The sequence below is a fragment of the Calonectris borealis genome, chromosome 3 (genome assembly GCF_964195595.1).
Source record: "Calonectris borealis chromosome 3, bCalBor7.hap1.2, whole genome shotgun sequence".
Classification (NCBI taxonomy): domain Eukaryota; kingdom Metazoa; phylum Chordata; class Aves; order Procellariiformes; family Procellariidae; genus Calonectris; species Calonectris borealis.
This window is the reverse complement of record NC_134314.1, coordinates 29,848,479-29,854,478: the sequence shown is the minus strand read 5'-3', so window position 1 is coordinate 29,854,478 and position 6,000 is coordinate 29,848,479.

Below are 6,000 nucleotides of genomic sequence, written 5' to 3'. Positions count from 1 at the left end.
CTTGTGCCTTAACAAAGCAATTGAAAGGAAAACACTACTAACATTTATTTTTGTAGATATTTCTCTGGGATTATCAAGCAGAACTACTCTTGGAATTGGAACAATTCAGCTGTAGCACTTTGCTGCACAAGCGGTATTCACTCTTGTTTTCTACCCAAAAGGATGCTAAGAAAATAAGAAAATAACTTCTTTGAGTTGAGGATCATAAGGCCACGTACCAAATGATGCTCCTTGCATCTTCTCACAGTAGTAGCTAAGATGATAGACTATTATCTTTCTCACTTATAATTTTCTCTGATAGCTCAGGACAGTGCTTTGGCAAAGTGCTGTTGCCAGCATTGAACAATAATATCCTTCTTTATTCGAGAGGGCAATAACGAAAAAAATGTAAGTCAGTACTGATACAAGTTTGAAGGATTTGGAAGACAAATACATAGGTCTTTATCCTGCAACATACTTGAGTGGAAGCAAAAATCTGGGTTCTTGGAATTCGTTGCCAGGTTGGAACAGAGTAGGAAGGATCTGCACCCTGAGTTGTCTCTCAGCATGAAACTGGAAGATGACGTTTAGACTGCTTTATATCATTACAATATAGTGTAAAACACATAGTGTCAACAAAGCTAGCAAAGGAAGCAAATCTGTCCCAAAGACTGTTTTGTCTGAAAAGTACAATGTAATTTTTTAAAAAAACTGTCTATACTCCTAACATAGTTGAAGGAAATGAATAGGAGAGGCAGACCATGGGAAAACATCACGCATGGGCTTGTTACTTGCAGGGATCTTGTTGAAGATGACTTATCTTAGTGGCTTTTAAACTGTGTTAAAGCAATATAGACAGATTGTGGACTTAGCGCTCTTTTACCAGCACAAATCATATTCCACTGAGGACTTAGTAGTGCCTGGAGAGACCTGGTAGCTCCCCATGGCTCTGTTCCTCACATCAGTTTTGTCATTACCATAGTCATATACAATAGACAGATGCCATTTATTAATGAATTGGATTCAGTGTGCCTATGGTGGAGCAGTGTGCCTAAATTGGATTGAACTAACCCGCTGGCAGCTGGAACTGTTAAGCACAGAAAAAATGGGCAAAACAAGATGGCTGGGCTTTGGACAGCTGCAGAGAAGGTAGCTAACTAGCAGGGACTTGATAGAACCTTTGTTGCAGAGTTGCTGCTGTTTCCTAGACATATCCGAGAACTGTTAGGCAGCCAAAAAGATCTAGACAACAAAGAAAATGGGAAAGCAGTCAAAGAATTTACTTGATGGTTTTGTTATGTGGGGGAGGACAGAAGGATGTAATGATTTCTCTGGATCAGAGACAGGTGTGGTGGGTTGACCCTGGCTGGACACCAGGTGCCCACCAAAGCTGCTCTATCACCCCCCCGCTCGGCTGGGAGAGGAAATATAACGAAAGGCTCGTGGGTCGAGATAAGGACAGGGAGATCACTCACCAGTTACCATCACAGGCAAAACAGACTCAGCTTGGGGAAATTAGTTTAATTTGTCACCAATCAAACCAGAGTACGATAATGAGAAAATAAAACCCTAAATCTTAAAACACCTTCTCCCCACCCCTCCTTTCTTTCCAAGCCTAACTTTACTCCCGAATTCTCTACCTCTTCCCCCTGAGTGGTTCAGGGGGACGGGGAATGGGGGTTGTGGTCAGTTCACCACACGTTGTCTCTGCTGCTCCTTCCTCCTCAGGGGGAGGACTCCTCACATTCTTTCCCTGCTCCAGCGTGGAGTCTCTCCCACGGGAGACAGTCCTCCACAAACTTCTCCAACGTGAGTTCTTCCCACGGGCTGCAGTTCTTCGGGAACTGCTCCAGCATAGGTCCCTTCCACGGGGTGCAGTCCTTCAGGAACAGACTGCTCCAGCGTGGGTCCCCCACAGGGTCACAAACCTGCTCCAGCGTGGGCTCCTCTCTCCACGGGTCCACAGGTCCTGCCAGAAGCCTGCTCCGGCGTGGGCTTCCCATGAGGTCACAGCCTCCTTCGGGTGCATCCACCTGCTCCGGTGTGGGGTCCTCCACAGGCTGCAGGTGGATATCTGCTCCACCATTAATCTCCATGGGCTGCAGGGGGACAGCCTGCCTCACCATGGTCTTCACCAGGGGCTGCAGGGGAATCTGCTCTGGCACCTGGAGCACCTCCTCCCCCTCCTTCTTCACTGACCTTGGTGTCTGCAGAGTTGTTTCTCTCACGTTTTCTCACTCCTCCCTCCAGCTGCTGTTGTGCAGTCGCACAGCAACTTTTTCCCCTTCTTAAATACGTTATCCCAGAGGCGCTACCACCATCCCTTATGGGCTCAGCCTTGGCCAGAAGCGGGTCCGTCTTGGAGCCAGCTGACATTGGCTCTATTGGACATAGAGGAAGCTTCTAGCAGCTTCTCACAGAAGCCATCCCTGTAGCCCCCCCGCTACCAAAACCTTCCCATACAAACTCAATACAACAGGAGAAAGAGTAGAGGTGTTTTCTGACTGAACAGTCCAGAAAAACTTCAGAGAGAGAAATAAAGTTGTCAAGACACAGACATCTAAGGGACAATGGAAGATTAAACAGGCTTTTTGTTAAAAATGCAAATGTTATTTTCTCAGTATGAGATAATAAGCTGCTCTGGGTAGGAGTGAAAGAAAACTTCTGAGGGAATCTTTGAGTCACTGCCAAGACAGAGTTATATGCTGTGTTCCTTCCACAGGCGCTTGCCAAGTGTTTGGTACAACTGCCATATTATTAAATAAACACTTATATTCTAGAGTTCGCAATGACCATTACAGTAAAATATGTGATTGTTGTCCTACTGTAAACAGATCCACTAAGGTCTGGTTAAACTAAGAATAGTTTTGAAGGGTCTCCTCTGAGTCGCCTTGCTAGCTTGAGTGACTGATCACACCCCATATATACTGGGAAATTTTGTCATCTTCTTTTGGCAGCATCCATCTGCTGTGAAGATTCTGCTGGGTCTCTAATGGGATGGATCAGTTCCACTGTATTAACCAGGCAGTTCTTGAAGAAAAGGCAACTCCATTAATCCAAGCCACATTTTTCAAAGGGAGAAAGGCAAGTGTTTCCTTCTAATAACAAAATCCTATCATCTGAGGAGACAACAGTGTTAGCTTATCATTCTTTGTTTTCCAATCATTGCTTCAATTTATATTTTCTCTTTTTCACATGTAATGATAAAAAGGAGAATTTTGCAACATGATGGCATCTAAGTCAGACTGTGGATGGTAAACTTGCCAGCAAGATGAGTTCTGTGTTTACAAAAACAAAAATAAAGAGATATAGACAAGTAAAGAATGTATTCGGACACTCATGACTGTGAAAGGCCTTGTCTATAGTTTTTTGCAAATCTCTTGCAACCCTAATATCAAATCCTGGGTTAGGAGACGGGCTACAACTAGGTTTTGCAATCTCCCATGGACAAATAAAGGCGGAGTCCGTACCATGTGACTGATAAATCCAATTAAACTTTTTATTGATTTTAAATAATGAATGATTAAGTGGTCAAGGGTATAGTCTTAAGGGTCTTATCTCCTATGTTATTAGAGAATTAGAGAAAATTAAAAAGGAGGAAAGAAGAAGAAAGAAAGGAGATTGAGATGATGGAAAAAAGAGATATCACCACGCTGGGCTCCAGCCATGTCCAGGAATGTCTGGTAGTCTCTAGTTCGTGGTACCCGGATGGTGGGCCAGCAGCTGGCCTGGCTAATCTTGAGCCTTTTATGTCCGCCGTTCACTACAAACTGCCCCTCTGTACAGTGGCAGTTTTGTAGCTCAGAGAGTTTCGCTTCTATTGGTTCTTGTATGCCTTGTCTTCACTTAAAGTCACCGTGTCCTTTCTTTTTACTGCGCATATGCAGTGGGGAAGGGGCTTTGTCGGGTAGGGGGCTTTCCTTGCTGGTGGGTGGGGTTTTTACTATGCTAATTAGGATAGTTCACCCGTAGTTCAAGTAGTTGTTTCTGGCAGTTTTTGTACTTGGTACTCCCTTATTTGCACTTAGAATGCTTCTTTCCCCAAGGCCATGCCCAGTTAACTCTCTACAGAGGTTGCCTTTATCTCAGCAGAGCCTTCCTGGGATTCACCATCCCCCAGTCTTGCGAGTGTTTGAGACATTCCTTGGACAGGCTCAGGGGATCTCCACCCCCTGCTCCCTTACCGAGTTTCGTCTCCTGTCGTTGTTAGCCCCCTTCTGAGAAAACTGTTCTTTGTTCCAGAGGGTTACAAGTTAGCCTTGGTGTTAGCTTTCAGTTGGTCTCCTACAAAATCCCATTTGTAGTACTTGAATATTGATACATGATTAATCTCCCTGTGGTGTAAACTTTCAGGCTCAGGATTTACAGAGTTCAAATATATGAATTCTAGACTAATGGGTATACAGTACCTCTTTTTGTTGGTTTCCTTTTCATGGAAGGTGTGAAACACTGTGAGTGTTCAGAAAACTCATCTAAATTGTAGACCTAAAAGGTTTTGTGCAAACTGTAGTTTTTTCTTCTACTGTTAACAGTTACTTACAGTGCATATTCCAAATCCTGAGAAAATCTTTCATTTCATTCTTGGATGCTAGTAAAACAGGGTTGTAGACTGGATTGTGAAAGGAATTTTGCTTTGAACAGTTCCCAGTAAGAACAAATGATAACAAGATATAAAGCATTAAAAAATACTGGGCTTTTATGGGCCAAGTGAGAGCTTAACTCTCTTGAAACATCTGACCTTACCTGTTTCTGTAGAACTCTAGAAAGGTTTGTACTGTACTCGTTTTTATCAATCATTTTGGATTAGCTCTGCAATATTACTTTTTACTGCTAAAAGGTGACATCAAAACAGCTCCAAAAGTTCATTGCAGTGAAAAGGAACCCTCCCAATTTTTTTGTATTAATTTTTGATGTGCTACAGATTACATTATAGACAGAATTACAGGTGATGTCTCCAATTTGCAGGAACAACCCTCAACATTACATTTAAACTAATGTAATGGGAACTAATTTTATTAGTTGCTCTTTTTAGGGAATGGTCTCAGAAGCAGCACAATGTGGGGGAATGCTAACTTGTTGCTTCTTACATTTTCATGCAATGTAATATATACATCAAGGTGTTGCCTCACTGAGTATGAGGCAAGAAAAATATCTAGAAATACCGGTTCCTTGCTCCCTGTCCACTTCACCGGCTCCAGATTCAAGTGTGTTATTTGTAAAAATATGTAAATCACAGAATTTAAAACCACTTCTGCGTTGAACTCAAGAAGCTGAGTTGAGCTACTTGCCTTTGTGCTATTAAAATATTTCCTCCCTCTAGCAAATTATATTCAAACTTCAAGTGTTGATAATAAGCTTCCGTTCTGAAGGCAAAGACTTCATTTGAGCATTTAGTAATATTAATGTAAACACCTGTCAAACTTCCTCCTTGTTCCCTTTAATTGCCTGAAGTATCAGACTTTACAGATGATTTGCTTCCTATATATTTAAAATACTTCTTCATAGTTCCCTTGTTGTGTTTAATGTTTTATTTATGATGATATTTTTGTTTATCAATGCTGTATTTAATTATGTCTAGCTTTCATAAGCTTCTCTTTGTAATACAGTAGGTTACACTGATACATTCATCAATACATTTTTTTGTTAGTCTATGACACTTCTAGCAAAAAGTATTGCAAGTTATCCAATTTACAAAGTTAGCCTCTTGCACATACCGTTTATGTCTGATGACACCTATTATACACCTGCAAAGGCAATAAATTTCCTTTGACTCAATATTAAGACCAAAATTGAAAAGAGAAAAATGTTGGCTTTCGGCTTGAACTACAATCAATATCAAAACCAAAACTGTTGTACCCAGGAATAAAGTGTTTGGAATGTTGTGGTCCAGTTTCCATTTTTAGTATACCTGTGGCTATTTTTCTTTTGCAAATTTGAGTTTAAAATCTCTATTTTTAAATATAGGCTTTCTCAGAGTTAAAATAAGCTGGTTGAAGTTAAATATTTAAATATAAATGATTA